The following is a 15,053-nucleotide window of genomic DNA, read 5'->3' as shown; positions in this document are numbered from 1 at the left end:
AATAAAACCATAAAATAAATCCAGGCCTGGTCCTCTCTTTTCCTTCACTGTCGTCACTCCTCTTATGCTTCTGGAGCTCCTCTGTGAGAGATATGAGACCTCGTTATCACTCGCATCACCAGCCTCGCGCCGTTCCCTCACGGCTCTCACCCACCCTGCTCGTCACAGTAAGATTAATATAACTTAGAGAACAAAATTTTCAGTTTTACTCAAATTAGGGTGATGCAAAAATGAGTACACCCCACTGAAAGTCTCTGGAGCAAAGCTAAATTTTAGACTACAAATGTCTAATTTAACAAGAATCCAACCACAGGTGAGTTGAATTATTCATTACACAGGTGTCCAGCAGACAGTTGACTATAAAAAGGTGTTAAACCCCTTCCAATTTCATGCTGTCAGCAATGGCACCACATGGAAGAGAAATGTCACAAGACCTGAGAAAGAAAATAATTTCTTTACACCAGACAGGTGAAGGCTACAGGAAGATCAGCAAAGCTTTACTTATCAGTCAGAATACTGTAGCAAAAGTGGTACAAAAATTTAAAAAAAAAAAGAAACTGCAACCATCTCATAGAGACGTCCAGGTCATCCACGGAAGTTAACACCTCGACAGGAGCGTCTTCTGATGAGAAGGGTTGAAGAAAATCGGCATGCAAGTTCACTGCAGTTATCTAAAGAAGTAGAAAGCCAAACTGGGGTGACTATTTCCCGAGACACAATACGGTGTACACTGCAGAGGAATGGCATGCATGGGTGCCATCCAAGAAGCCTCTCCTAAAGCCCAGGCACAAAAAAGCCCGCCTAGAGTGTGCCAGGGCCCATGCTGACAGAGATGAAGACTACTGGGACTCTATACTCTGGAGTGATAAGACCAAGATAAATGTTTTTGGAACTGATGGCTTCAAAACTGTATGGCGTCGCAAAGGTGAGGAATACAAAGAAAAATGCATGGTGCCTACAGTGAAACATGGTGGTGGCAGTGTCCTTATGTGGGGCTGCATGAGTGCTGCTGGTGTCGGGGAGCTGCATTTCATTAATGGCATCATGAATTAACAGATGTACTGCTCTATACTGAAAGAGCAGATGCTACCATCACTCCGTGCCCTTGGTCGTCTGTGCACTTTTCCAACATGACAATGATCCTAAACACACATCTAAGGCCACTGTTGGATTTCTGAAGAAGAACGGGTGAAAGTGATTCAGTGGCTCCTGATCTGAACCCAATCGAACACCTATGGGGAATTCTGAAGAGACAAGTTGAGCATCACTCTCCATCCAGCATCCAGTCTCTAAAAGAGGTCATTCTTGAAGAATGGAAAAAGATAGATGTTGCAAAATGTCGCCAACTTGTTCATTCCATGCCTAGAAGACTTGGTGCTGTCATTAAAAATCACAGAGGCCATACAAACTACTAGATGTTTTTGTTGTGGGGTGTACTCATTTTTGCATCACTGAAAAATGTGTAATATAAGTTATATTATTAATCTTACTTTCATGTTATAAGTTAAACAGATGTTATATTAAACTTAGTCTTGTCAACATTTTGGAAATTTTTTTTGTGTTCATTGAGATATTGTTTAAAATGTTACTTTTTAAAGGGGGTGTACTCATTTACGCTGAGCACTGTAATATAATATATATAATATCATTTAATTACTGGTCTTCAAATTTGGTGGCTTAAGAAAGAATGCAGCCTTGTCGTATACCTTTACTAATTTGAACCCATTCTACGCGCTGCAGCTGTGGATGGAGACAGGCTCTTCCTGCTGACACAGAGGAGCCAGACGCACGTTCACTAACGACACTGAGGCTGCTGGACAGATGTGGGGAAGGACAGCAACGTTCTTCAGGTAGCACTTTTCCAAACCATTGGGTCTTTGAGCTTTAGTGATGCAGCTGTAAGTGTGATCCAAACTGATTACAGCTGCCAGCTGTGAAAGCTCACAAAAGTCTGGAATGGAAGAGACACCCTCCACCAAGAATCCCCTCAGGTGTGTGGGAAGAGCCCTGATTCCTCTCGGGTGACGCTGCTGCAAGATGATGCCTGGAGACGCTCTTTCCAAATGAGAAAACTGATGAAACTCATCAAATTGTTGAATTGTAATGAGCTTGTAGCATGTGTGATCAGGCTTCAAGGCTTTAGGGACAGTTGTGTTAATTTTAAATATCAACATAGACATAGACATAGAATGTTGATGATCATTTAAATGTAAACAACACCTGATATCCGTAGTAAGGTCCCGTTTACACTAGTGCGTTTTTGTTTTTAAAATGCATAAGTTTTGCCACGGTTACACCTGTCGTTTACACTACACCAGCGTTTTGGAACCTCAAACGCTGCGGAGCCCGTTTTAGTTTGAAAACGGTCATGTGACATGCGTTTTCGGTCATGTAGTGTAGATGGAAATTGTTTCTGAAACGCTGTGGAAATGCCAGTGTAGACGAGGATCGTTTTCATTTTAAAAACGCCTAAGTCAATTAGAGCATCATGAGCTCTGTTACATGTACTATGCTTCTCTATTGCGTCTCTGTAAGTTGTGAACAGGAAACATTGAGCGTTTGGAAAGAAGAAAGCAAAGACACATTGAAGGTAGATTTAGTGATCTTCAATCATTAATGTCATTTGAATGTTGATTTGGTTTAAAGCGTGCAAGTATAGTAGTGGTGTCCGGCATCCTGTGTGTGTGTGTTTTATAGTCAATGTATGCTTTTTTCTCTGAGCATTTTTTTGCATAGTAAAATAAAACCTGTAGCTGTAGTTTGCCTTTTTTTGCCAAATAAATTTGTCAGATAAATACGTTAACCAAGTTTAGCATTTTGTTCTTCCCTCATATTTATTGTATGAGGTTTAATGGTTTAATCGAATTTGTAGGGTCATTAAAAACTAATATCCCCTCCGGACATCACTACTGTACTAATGTATATGCTTTGTTTAACTTTTTATTTTTGCTAACTTGCAAATCAATACATACTGTCTGCATCGACTAATCTCATTGGCTTGTTAAACAGGGTTATAAAATCTTTCCAATACTGTCCAAAGCATAATCTTTTGGATTTGGATAATTGGATTCAGTCAGATTTGCTTAATAGTATAGTGCTGTTTGTAAACCTTAAAATTTGTAGTTCACTCTTTATCTCGTTCCTTCATAAAAGCCTTTATTGCGAAATATTGTGTTGATAAATAAGTTTAGAGTGCAATATCAAGGGTTTTTTTTTTTTCATACAGCACTAGCAGTATGAAAGCTGTTACAGTACCTATTCATTTCAGTGACCGAAATACATATGTGCCACTTTCATATATGGTGTAAAACAAGCCTTACAATAAAAACTCTGATTCTGGTGATCATTCAGCCACGGTAACATCTCAATGCAAGATAATGTGTTATGATGTGCATTCTGCACTCTAAAAATGCCATTTCACCCACAGGTCATGACACCATCCTGTTTTGGAGTATTCAGTCTCCGCTCTCTGGTTGTTTTGGAGAGCCACACATAATGTAAGTCACCCTTAGACAACACATTCATCACATTCATTTCTCCCCTGAGGATGCTGAGGGGCCGTGCATGATTGATACCTCATCTCCTATGGTAAAAGGTTAGGGAAAGGGTCTGTGCTCAATTATGTAAAATCCAGCCCAACACAAGGCCCATTCTTACATCAGCCTGTTGTCAATCATATTGGTGACTCAGCTGAAAGGAAAGCCAGCATTTGCTGCAAAGCTTATCTGTACTGCTCAACTGCCTGGCCGCTGTCAGGTTGGCTAGCCACAGAGACATGTGGCCGTTCACTCTTTCAGTCTTTTGCTTTGTATATTTTCTCTCACTCTTCCCGTCAATCCCTCTCCCAACTCGCACAGGCGATTCTAGATCTGGTGGTTTCAGACCTAGTCTTTTATCTCATCCCCCTGAAAATCTTTGATTAAGTCAGCAGTTAGCTCACTTAAAAATCTGTGAAATATATTTGAAAAATCTGTTAATATATTAACTTTTCTTTCATTTTTTTGTTGTTAATTTTTTTTCTTTTTACTTTTTTACATTTCGGTGACAAAATTACTGGCAGTTTGTTTGTCCATTCCATTATGTGTTTTTTTTTAAATATTCATGTTAATAAACTAACATTAAATTTGACTAAGAATCGCTCCAAGAATTGCTTTAGTCAAAAGGTACATACTGGCGTCAGTTATCAGCAAACAAATGCTTTATTCAACCCAACTGCAAATAAGTCTTTCATGCAGAATTGTACAGTACAAACTAGAGCTGCACAATTAATTGTTAAAAGATCTCGATCTCGATTCAAACACCCACACAATCTCATTCCTAAATACAACGATTCAGCCATGTCTATTAAACCTTTGAAAAAAATCACTCTGGAACATTCAAATTTGCGTTTGCGTTGCTGCTGACCCAGAGAAAGCAGTTAGGCTATCTAGGTAGGCTATAAAATGGCTTCAAAAACAACTTTCAACCACACAGTATCGTTATTTCCATGTTACAAATATTCAAATTATCACAGAAGTACTGGGATAAAAGTTTATAGCTTGGATATAAACACTGATATCTACGGAAGCGATCAAAAATAGAGTAAGTCACCTTTTGAAAGTACCTTGGCACTTCAAATAACATTTGTATCGATTACATTACTAGGTGGCAACAAGTGACTGTTAAAAAAATGAATTTGTCATTGAATCATTCATTCAAGAGATTCGTTTAGAAATGCTGATTCATCCAGTAATGAAATAAGTGAAGTATTTATGAGTGAGTCATTGAATCATTTATTCAAAACTGATCTTTTTCAAGTCAAATCATTCAAATTAATTAAACATTTTAAATAGACTGCAGCAGTTAAGATTTAGTTAGAACCTCTAGTAAATGACATTATATTTTGTTTAGTTGTCAATCCGAATCATAGGAGAATCGTGATCTCTATTTAAAAAAAATAAATAAAAATGATTCTCAGTTTATTCAGAATTGTGCAGCTCTGGTACAAACCAGTTTATACTGACTTCTCTTGCAAGTAATGAGCTGTAGACAGAGAGAAAGCTTGCCAGTGCCACTTGCTTTGTATGACATAGTTGAAGTTATGACAATTTGTAAATCTTTAAATCATGCTACTAAATTATATCAGTCATCAGTCTATTTCTATATTGAACCATAGGAATTCATTTCATGCTGCAAGAGCAAGTGCTCATTAGCAGAACTGACTCATCATGTCCCTGAAGTCAGCTGATACTTTTCAAAAACTGCCACAAATAATGCTAGGAATACAGCACACTGCAATGTGAAGCAGCTTTATCTCCATCATAAATGCATTACAGAGGTAGAACTGTCTGCTTTGCATTTTATTACAGTAATTCATCAGATTGGATTCCTGAAATTACATAAAAGTTTGAACTTGTTGGTCAACAGAGTGTTTCATTGGGTAAACGTTTCCATTTTGCCTCATTATTCCTAAAAAATAGATTAAATGTAGATTAAAATAACCAATATTAATTCATCTCAATAATTTTCAGTTCATTATATTATATTATATTATATTATATTATATTATATTATATTATATTATAGCTCTAGAAGTAACCTGAAAATGAGCCTAATACCATTAAAAATGATGGTGCTCCCATGTGGCTTGTCTAGTCTAATTTGCAGAGGACCACAGAGCTTTCATCCTTTTGTTAGGAGTGTCGCAAGGAGGATAAGAAATGATCTGTTCGCCTAACCCATGCCCGCATGACCAAATGAGCTTTTGAAATATTTAACTGCTGCAAACCTTAAAGGTCCCTCTGCTTTGAAAGAGTAAAGTGTAATACCGTGGTTTTCCACAAATGGGTCAGCACAGACCTGATGGTCTATTTCCAGAATGTCCTTGGTGTGCAAATGTAAAATCACAATGTGATTGAAAAAAAAAGTCTAGATAGAGAGAGAAAACATGCTGACGTCGACAGATACGCAGCACTCCAATCAATCTCTGTCACGCACCAGCTGTTGTCACTGAGTGCTGGCAATTTCCTTTGTAAAGGGGTTCGGGAGATGGATTTGTTTTGGACGACAACAGAAATCAACTGCAACATTTTGTTGTGAGTTAGAAGTACTCAAATACTCAAATGAACTTGTGACAACTTTAGTTCCTACATCTGCTACTCTTGGTCCTGGGATGTATTTGTAGTCAGTGGGTGAATGTTTGAATCAGTATAAAGCTTCAGTTAGTTATTGGTCTAGTGAGAATGTTTTTGCTTTGATTGCAAATGCCATAAAATATATATATATATTTTTTTTTTATAAAAAAAAAAGAAAAAAAAGATGCTGTGTATTAGGAGTGGGAAACATCCATGTGCATTTTGTTTTGTGATTTACACTGGAATGGCAGAAAAGCAATTGATTGAGAGATAGTCTTTGAGTGCAGCTGACAAATGAAACATCAAAATAACAAATTGTAGTGGCACTCATAATGAAACAACCGAAATGAAAACACCTGTCTGGAAATTGGAGATACAGTACATGCCTGCTGTGAGCCATTTCATAAAGTGGTGGGGATAAAAAACGACTATGGTGAAAAGTGGTAGTTTAAGTTAGAAACTTTTTTTTTTTTTTTTTTTACTCACAGCGTGGTGTCCATGTGGATGAAATAAGTGATTTGTTGCTACAGCGTGTTGTCTGTGATCTGCTATCAAGAATCAGCTAAGGAATTAGTCTTATTAATCTTGTCCTTATGTACTGCCAAGGCATTGATTCCTTTTCTTATCCTTATATACACTGCCAGGCTTGTGTGATTTGATGGGAATTGAGACATGCATTGTGTTCATTTAAGGTTATGCATTATAAGTGCAGGGTTGTGCACTTGTATTGATAACTTTGAGGGTATGTTTAAATGAAAACGATGTACAGTACTAAAAACTGAAAAGTTTTTCATTTGCGATTTACGCGTACAGATGACAACGCTGTCAAAACGATCCAGGTTCACACGGATCTGTGAAAACGATTGAAAACGATTAAAAACGCTGTATTCTGCTGCCAGGCCAGTAGTTGGCGATGTCACTTTGTAAAGAAAAACTACATACCTATAGACAGAATATGTCATACGCATGCGCATGACGTTACTGTTTTCACAAATTCATGTTTTTGTAGTTTACACAGAGACAAAAACGGTATTGGTTTTAAAAACTTGCACTTTGAACTCCATTTTCAAAAGTTTGCATTTTTAGGCCCCCAAAACGCCATTTTCGTGTACAAACCCAATTCCAAAAAAGTTGGGACACTGTACAAATTGTGAATAAAAAAGGAATGCAATGATGTGGAAGTTTCAAATTTCAATATTTTATTCAGAATACAACATAGATGACATATCAAATGTTTAAACTGAGAAAATGTATCATTTTAAGGGAAAAATAAGTTGATTTTAAATTTCATGGCATCAACACATCTCAAAAAAGTTGGGACAAGGCCATGTTTACCACTGTGTGGCATCCCCTCTTCTTTTTATAACAGTCTGCAAACGTCTGGGGACTGAGGAGACAAGTTGCTCAAGTTTAGGAATAGGAATGTTGTCCCATTCTTGTCTAATACAGGCTTCTAGTTGCTCAACTGTCTTAGGTCTTCTTTGTCACATCTTCCTCTTTATGATGCGCCAAATGTTTTCTATGGGTGAAAGATCTGGACTGCAGGCTGGCCATTTCAGTACCCGGATCCTTCTTCTACGCAGCCATGATGTTGTATTTGATGCAGTATATGGTCTGGCATTGTCATGTTGGAAAATGCAAGGTCTTCCCTGAAAGAGACAACGTCTGGATGGGAGCATATGTTGTTCTAGAACTTGGATGTACCTTTCAGCATTGATGGTGCCTTTCCAGATGTGTAAGCTGCCCATGCCACACGCACTCACGCAACCCCATACCATCAGAGATTCATGCTTCTGAACTGAGCGCTGATAACAACTTGGGTTGTCCTTGTCCTCTTTAGTCCGGATGACATGGCATCCCAGTTTTCCAAAAAGAACTTCAAATTTTGATTCGTCTGACCACAGAACAGTTTTCCACTTTGCCACAGTCCATTTTAAATGAGTCTTGGCCCAGAGAAAACGGCTGTGCTTCTGGATCATGTTTAGACATGGCTTCTTTTTTGACCTATAGAGATTTAGCCGGCAACGGCGAATGGCACGGTGGATTGTGTTCACCGACAATGTTTTCTGGAAGTATTCCTGAGCCCATGTTGTGATTTCCATTACAGTAGCATTCCTGTATGTGATGCAGTGCCGTCTAAGGGCCCGAAGATCACGGGCATCCAGTATGGTTTTCCGGCCTTGACCCTTACGCACAGAGATTGTTCCAGATTCTCTGAATCTTTGGATGATATTATGCACTGTGGATGATGATAACTTCAAACTCTTTGCAATTTTTCTCTGAGAAACTTTCTGATATTGCTCCACTATTTTTCGCCGCAGCATTGGGGGAATTGGTGATCCTCTGCCCATCTTGACTTCTGAGAGACACTGCCACTCTGAGAGGCTTTTTTTATACCCAATCATGTTGCCAATTGACCTAATAAGTTACAAACTGGTCCTCCAGCTGTTCCTTATATGTACATTTAACTTTTCTGGCCTCTTATTGCTACCTGTCCCAACTTTTTTGGAATGTGTAGCTCTCATGAAATCCAAAATGAGCCAATATTTGGCATGACATTTCAAAATGTGTCACTTTCAACATTTGATATGTTATCTATATTCTATTGTGAATAAAATATGTTTATGAGATTTGTAAATGATTGCATTCCTTTTTTATTCACAATTTCTACAGTGTCCCAACTTTTTTGGAATCGGGTTTGTAAATGAATGGCCAAAATGCATAGAAAGATTTCTGTTTTAGTTGAAAACGTTGTGTAAACGGACCCTGAGTCTTTGTTTTACAGAAAGTATTGGAGCACACACACACAAGGGAACCACGCTGAGATGAGGGATGACTGGAAGATAACTTGGATGAGGTAACAGCAGTAGCTAGCAAGGTAGTCAGGAACATAATGCAGGTAAATATTCTGTAGCATCAGACGAGGTCAGACAATGGCTGAGGGAGTGTGTGTGCTCTATATAGTGCTGGTGACGAGGGCTAGGTGAGGTCTAGGTGTGCATGGTTAGATGTCAGGGGGGATGATGGGAAATGTAGTCTGTGGCACTTACAGTTAAATTGGAATTGCACTTCAAATTCAATTTATATTCAGGAATCTAATTAGAATTCAAAAGACAGATATGTATTTTGTTCACTAAAGGGGTTTTCTGGGTAACAAAATGCAAATGCATTCAATGAGCAAAACACATTTTGTGACATGCTGAATCATAAACTATAATATATGCTACCATTTAAAAGTTTAGGGTCAGTATGATGTTTTTGTCAGTATGAAGTTTCTTATGCACATAAAGACTACATTTATTTGATCAAAAATACAGTAAAAACAGTAATATTTCACAAATATTGTGAAAAATAATATAAATTTAAAATAACTGTTATGCATTTTAAAATGTAATTTATTCCTGTAATGGCAAAACTCCAGACTTCAGTGTCACATGATCCTTCAGAAATCATTTTAATATGCTGATTTAGTTCTCAAGAAATATTTATTATTATTATTGTTGTTGTTGTTATTATCAGTGTTTAAAATAATTGTGCTGTTTAATATTTTTGTGGAAACCATGATAGTTTCATGAAACTCTAGAGGGCGCAGACTGATAGGTCCTTTACATGCATTCTGCAAGCAATCACATTATCACCATACGGCACAAGCTGATTGGCCTCTTCTTGCTTGCTCAACATTTAAATTGTCTGGTTCATTGTTTGCTATAAGGTAGTCCTACAGTTCAGAGTTCCTCTGAAACCCTCCACCTCTCCCAGCTGCACCATCTAGTTTGCCAGGACCAAATACATTAACATTGCTCTATTCAGTAACATGCTAAAACTATTCCTAGAGTTGTCATAATTTATTCTTTTTAATCTTACTGACCCCAAGCGTTTGAATGACAGTGTACAAAAACCTTTTTGTGAAATATCTTTCTGTCTATGAAGTGCATTAAAGTGCAACTAAATTTTGTCATGAAATCAGTATGGTTACTCTTGTACATACATTATACTCTCCGTCACATACATTATATACACCCGGGGTTCACTCTGTGCTGAGGGCCCTAGTGTTCAGTTTTCTTTGGCAGTCCCAAGCCTATCCTTGGAGGCCCCTGAAAGTTTGAGCTCCTGGGCCCTCAGGTGTAAAATCCAGTCCTGACTGATGCACTATGTACAGTAGTGTAAATTTGCCTTGTGGTTTGTTTGGGATGGAAAAGTTTGTTGTCTTTTTAGTTTTGAAAGTGGATTAATTTTCCCAGAGTGTCACACAGATAACCTCTGAGCACCTCGGTTTGTGAGGACTGGGACAAGGAGAGAGAGGTAGATGTGTCATAAGGAGTTTCTGTCGTCTATTCCCCCTGCTCAGCCACCCTTATGACTTATTACAAAAGATACTGACACCCTTCCTGACGTGTTGTATCTATCATGAACCTCCACTCTCATAGCCCACTATAATTTGGATGCCAGTGATGGCTATATTTAGTCCATTCAATGTCAGTTAAGGACAGCGGCATATCTACACTGTAAGCATAATGGAAAAGTGGCTGATGTATACTGAAGACCTCTCACTAGTCTCACTGCACCTTCTGTTTAGAAATATAGCATGATTCATGATGCCGACCTCTATAGAGAAAGGAAGTTTTATTTGGTTGTGTATGCTTTGCATTTATTTGTAAATATAGTGTGATTTGAGTGAGATCTCTTGAGAATAAAAAGATGGAATGAATATTTTCTTTGCCAATGTTTGTAGGTTAATTTTACAGTCATTTCATTACATTTTAGTATTCGAAGGTACGCTTTTCTGATTGAAAAAAAAAAATAATAATAATTTACAGATATTTAAATGGAATTGATATTTCCCCTTCTTAATGCACAGAGCATTTATGACTACAATAACTGAGCCATTGTGGAGGAATGAAGATGACAAATAGCCAATTTCATGTGACAGAACTCATTTGCATTTAGCTGAAAATGACTCTAAAAGAGCCGTTCCACTGGCTCTTAATCCAAGTGATGCATTTGATGGCCTTAAATGACAAGAAGACAGGAGACATGAGGATAGCACAAGTTAAAGCGGTCCGCGTGATTTTGCCAAGTAAGACATGTTCCTGGATCAACATATTTTGTTGATCCTAGAACAACATTCCTGTCTGAAAATTTAGTCCTAACCCTATCCCTACCTCTAAACTTAACCCTACCCATAACATCCCCTAAAATCAGAGGGAAATGATAGGTGAATAACACTGATATAGAAGCACCTAACCCTGCTTATAAGCCTAAACTTGACAATAACTGTAAACTTGTCCCTCAAATCTTATTGGTTGATTGGAATGTTGATCCAGGAACATGTTGTACTTGGTGAAATCACATTCACCCCACTATAATAGTCAGATTTTAAACATCACATCAAACTGGGGCCAAAAACAAGTGGGGTTATGGTTTAAAGGAATCATTCTGTCATCATTTCTCACCCTTGTGTCATTCCAAACCTGTATAACTTACTTTCTTCTTCTGAAAAATAAGATATTTTATAGAATGTTTTGGTTATCACTGAATTCCATTGTATGAACAAAAGATTTCTTAAAATATCTTCTTTCAGACTATCCCTTTAAGATTGCTGATATATTGTACTGACTTTTACATAGGCACAAAAAAACAAGCACTTTAGATTAAAACGGTTATGCAAGTCACGTAACAGCTTTAGTTTTACCCGTTTATTGGAACATTACATTAGTTGTACAATTCTTCTGAGCAGACAGTGTTTTGGCCTTTGCTTCTCAGCAGGTGGTTTTATACAGCGCAGGAGATGCAGAGAACTTAAAGAGCTCTGTCTGTCTTGTCAGCTCTTTCTCCTTATGTTGCCTGCTTTCTGCGGTGTTTCCTTGCTCTTATTAGGTCGAGCTATTTGTAGCATCCTTATTTTTTGTTTGGCCAGTGTTAAGAATTGCTTACTTTATTTTGCTGGCTTTAAGTATTAATTATATAAGAAAAACGTATAAAAAAAACCCTGCAATATCAGATGAACCAAAATATCACATTGGTTTTTTATCAACCTATTAGTGCTGATCACTGATTATGCATGATTAAATTGTCTGACATACATCATATTTTATAGGATAAGCAACATACAAAGAAAGGTTTAGTTGTAGTGGAACTTTAGTATTACCTGTCCTTATAATGAAGCAGTAAATCATTTTGAATGGACACCATCAATGTATTCATAGAAGAATGTATTTAATGTAGCATGTATAATGTCCAATTCACTGTGGCCTCATCTTTCTGTGTGATTGCCCTTGGACCATTATACCTTTGCTTCAGAAACATTTCCACCACATTTGCACGGTTGAGTTCAGTAATGTAATAAATTGAGCCTTATCTTATATATATTGCACATTACATTACAAAAAGAAATATCACATCATCAGAAGAATGAACAAACGGACAAATGCTTGTCGAGACGTTATTCTCAAAGTAAAGGACGTCTTATTTGATATGATAGGACTATTTTCAGTTAAAAAAGGATGACCTTTACTGTACGCACAAGTCTTTATGCTGTTGCATATCTTGTTGCTTGGCTACCAGACTCGACTGACATAGGTTGAGGTTTGTCTTTACACGTTGTTAAGTTATATTGTGCAAAATGGAACAAGCATTATCATAACAAATTTAATGCCTCTGTGGCATGTAAAACATAGGGGGACAAGTCAACAATCTAAGAAAGAACCTAGAGATCATTTATGATATATATATATATATATAATATATATATATATATATATATATATATATATATATATATATATAATATATATATCAAGGACAGGAATTAACCGTTTTATATATATAACGGTCATATAAAACGGTTAGTTCCTGTCCTTGATTCTAATTGGACAATAGCAATGTGTTTTATTTACAATAAACCACGGCTATGACTGCTTCACCCAACGGTTCTGTGTATCACTACACAACACCCTTAGCAACCACTCTTAGCAACGTAAACATATTTTTGTTCTCAATTGATATTGTTCATTAAAGCTTATTGTATTATGTAGAACTAGAAGAGTATTGTGAGAAAGAGATCGATTGAGCGAGTTTATTACCTGCATTTAGATTTAGCATTTTCCTTCAGGTCAGTCCTATGTTCATAATAAAAAAATCTGTTTAAATGTCAGATGTATTGTCTTGTCCTTTTAACATTTAAGGGGTTTTCCGGTGACTGACAGCGCTAGTCAAAGCATTTGTCAGTTGCGTCTTGTTCCGTGTTCACAACTATTCAGTCTTTTCAATATAAAAGTCTTCACTACTGACTAACACACTCATAAAGACAGTCTTTGCCGCCATCTAATGGCATAATAATGTAACTTCTGTTGCTGTTCACGGTCAGGGACTATTTTTTCCGGCAGAATGAAGGCTTTTAGAAAAAGTTTACTTCATGAAAGTTTCATTGATATATATTTCTGGCTTTAATATTTGTATTGTGTGGTAACCATTTTATAAAAGCAATAAGGTACTCGAGGCTAGTGCTGTATCATGAATAAGTCACGGCTGAAGGGCGTTGTTAGGCATGATGCGAAGCGGAGTGCCTGCAACCCCTTCAGCCGTGACTTATTCACGATATAGCACAGCCTCTCGTACCTTATTGCTTACTGTCACGAATATGGCTCCTTCGGCCCTTCCTCCGGACCACCGGAGGGAGCCATCACCGGAATACTGATCAGTTCTCATTCGGACTACGTTTCCCATGGGCCCTCACTCCTGGGACTGATTGCACACACACCTGCACCGCATCACACTCACTCTATATAAGACACACTCACACACACACACATCGCGAAGTCTTGATTTGCCGAGGTGATCATTTCTGAGCGTTTTTCTGTGGACTGTTTATCTGTTACCGATTGGACTGTTTATTCCCTGCGACCCTTTGCTGCCTACCCTGATCTTTGCCTGTTTCCTGGACTGTGATTGTTTGCTGCCTACCCTGATCCTTGCCTGTACCCTGACTCTGTTTGTCTGCCGCCTGCCCCGAGCATTGCCTGTTACTGTTTATGCCTCTGCCTTTGCCCTGTCTACTCTGTAAGTACTTTTAATAAACTAGCTGCAAATGGATCCACATTCTGTCGACCCATCATTACACTTACATATATATAATATCATTCGATTGCTTCTGTGTCATTAGTGTGTAATATTTGGTCTCACACTAATTTGGCAGTTTCTCACAGTGGGCACCAGAATGTAGTGTGTCTCACAGGTGGGACCAAATTAATATTGTGAATTTTGGTCACATGTCAGTGAGTATGAGAGTGTCAGACGGCTATTTTGTTTACAGGGCACCATCCAAGGATTTCCACCATGACAGTAAAGTACAATAGTTGAAGATAGTTGAATAAATTTATATAAATTGGAGGGAGTTTGTCAACTGACCAATCTGAAGGGTGTGGAAAGGGGGTTTAAAAGCCATCCCGTTTGCCTGCTGTTCACTACAAGTGCATAATCTGAGGCACAAATGGCACCGTTCTTTGAAAAATCTCAGCAGATGGCTTTCTGGCTGAAGGTCAAAAACTGTGTAACAAAAGAAAAAAGAAATCTCCTTCTCATTGTGCTAGTGACATCAAGCCACATTTTACACATAAAATCATCTTTAAGTGATTTTGAGCCATTGTATCCATTGGGCATTACCATTAGAATGCACTTATGGAAGGTTAATGGTGCCATCCATAGGAAGGCAGCATCATAAAGTCACTGTATTACTATCTAACATTCAGTCCTATAGAGGTTCATCAAGACTTCAGCCTCTACTGGAGCACAGAGCATAACCCTAGATGGCCCTTATTCTTATTGATTATTCATCAGTGTCTCAAAGACAGCCTGGTCTGGCACCCCAGTGTGTGATTGGTGAAGATCCAGATGTCTTGACATTTGAAATGCCAGTGGATGAGTTGGAAAGAACAGTGAAGC

At 37.9% G+C, this 15,053-nt stretch overlaps 1 long non-coding RNA gene across 2 annotated transcripts in view; it reads left to right on the top strand.

The window, feature by feature from the left end:
- Positions 1-3,370: 3,370 nt before the first annotated feature.
- The window catches only part of LOC127506278 (uncharacterized), a 28,776-nt gene continuing 17,093 nt past the window's right edge, over positions 3,371-15,053 (top strand). For both annotated transcript variants that reach the window (XR_007927944.1, XR_007927943.1), the window contains exon 1: positions 3,371-3,497. This is a non-coding gene — a long non-coding RNA (uncharacterized LOC127506278). The remainder of the gene's footprint in view (positions 3,498-15,053) is intronic.

This window comes from Ctenopharyngodon idella, chromosome 23, assembly GCF_019924925.1.
Source record: "Ctenopharyngodon idella isolate HZGC_01 chromosome 23, HZGC01, whole genome shotgun sequence".
NCBI classification, from domain to species: Eukaryota; Metazoa; Chordata; class Actinopteri; order Cypriniformes; family Xenocyprididae; genus Ctenopharyngodon; species Ctenopharyngodon idella.
Note: the sequence above shows the minus strand (reverse complement) of the source record. Positions and strands in the feature narration are given on the sequence as shown.